Source organism: Gadus chalcogrammus, chromosome 16, assembly GCF_026213295.1.
Source record: "Gadus chalcogrammus isolate NIFS_2021 chromosome 16, NIFS_Gcha_1.0, whole genome shotgun sequence".
Classification (NCBI taxonomy): Eukaryota; Metazoa; Chordata; class Actinopteri; order Gadiformes; family Gadidae; genus Gadus; species Gadus chalcogrammus.
Window position 1 is genome coordinate 8,073,134 of NC_079427.1, and position 2,057 is coordinate 8,075,190.

A 2,057-nucleotide genomic window follows, 5' to 3' on the forward strand; every position below is an offset into this window, starting at 1 on the left:
ACTAGAATCAACATCTTTTTAACATAATACTTAAGATTGAATGGGTGGCAATCAGACCACCACCAGACCCTAGCACCACCACCAGATAGACCCTGGCTCCACCATTAGAACGTGGGACCACCACCAGACAGACCCTGACTCCACCAGACAGATCCGTGCTCTACCACCAGACCCTGTCTCCACCGGAGTCCTGAGGTGGCCCCGCCGGTCAGGAGCCCAGTCGTCAGCAGCAGCCGAGCTTTGGACGGCTGCCATGTTTGGTCCTGCGTGTGCTACCATTCATCCCCGGAGCTGCGGTCATCACAGCACAACTCAGTACGCGGCCTCAGATTTATGCAGCTCTGGAATCAGCTGCAGCCAATTACAGAGCTGAGTCATTCCGTGTCTAGACCCTTCTCTCTCGCTCGCTCTCCTTCTCTGCATCTCTCCTTCAAATCACTCTGTTGAATCCCACTTTCCAGTCCTCCATGCCTATTTTTTTTAATACAGATAAAAGTTATTATTCAATAATTTGTTTTTCTCAACCTCTGCATCGCTCTGTTGACCTTCTCTCTCCCTCTCCTCTATGGCTATGGCTGTAAAGGAAACATGTCTCTCTCCATGTTGGATCCTTCTCTCCTATATGGTCTGTAGAAGAACTGACTGACATGAAGAAGGACCAACACTCCTTGATTTAGGAAAAGGGTTAGAAACGATGAGCACAATGTCATGAACCCACCACATGAACATCCTTTACAACTGTACTGTTTCCATTCTAGACATAAGCAAACACTGAAATTATACACATTCTAAAACGAGAATCAGTTCTATAGTGATTACTTGTTTCCATGTCAGCGTGTTGACATTTAGTACTGACACACTTGTTACACTGCTCCTATGAAAACAACACCTGGGGTTAATTTCCTGTATGGATTTCACAACAGGCTTTAATTACATCAGTTTCTGTTTCCGGTTCGGCCCTCTCTCTCACTTTTGTCTCTTTCATTAACACATACGGCAACTTCTCTTTCTCAATTCTAATAGAGGTGTGTGTGTGTGTGTGTGTGTGTGTGTGTGTGTGTGTGTGGTGTGTGTGTGTGTGTGTGTGTGTGTGTGTGTGTGTGTGTGTGTGTGTGTGTGTGTGTGTGTGTGTGTGCACGCGCGCGCCAAGAGGTTTTGGAAACAGCTAAATAAATAACGCAACAGCAATCAGGAGCTATTACCCTGTTCGGTACCTCTCAAACCCATTGGCTGGCTGGGAAATGTTCTACACAGGAAGACGGTGTATGCCCAGTGATTCACTGGCTGGAAATAGACAGCTAAACAAAAGACGTGTTCCAACCCCTATTTATACTTTCACACTTGGAGCGAAACCTAACAGGGCTCTTGGAATGTATTCAATATTCATTCAAGCATTTTCAAATTTTAGAAAATTTCCAGACCAAGATTTAGAGAATTATAAAACCGTGACAAAGCTAGAATGTATTGTATGCTTGTATAGATTGAAGATAGGCATTATCCTTTGCATCCAAATCCGCTGTCAAATACACGTTACATTTGAGGCTCAAAACTGGGAAAAAAATAATATCAAGATTCAATGCGTCTTTGAGACTTAGAAAAGCACTTTATAAATCATTATTAAATAACACTACAATCATCAAAAGTTGAGGGTCAATCATATTAAACAAAACGTTGTGAGCTCTGCTGCTGGTGGTACCAGTATCAAGCCCCTGTGACTTAACCATGCAGTACCACATCGTCCATGTAGCCAGCATGTTGTTGAATGTGAGCCACTTCATCACGTCTCAATACACAGTAAACACACAGCAACCCGGTGACCCGGGACTCCACCCGGCAGCTCTCAACACACAGGCGAAGACTCGACCCAACAGATGAACAACCTCCCAGAAAATGAAATCATTTCACAGACCCCGGGGATGGAAACAGGCTCTGCAGACGACCCTAAGCAATCTCCCAGGGCAACAGTTCAAACACCTGACTTTAATGTGACGCACACACCGCGCGCGCACACACGCGCGCGCGCACACACACACACTGACACACACTATCACTTCAGA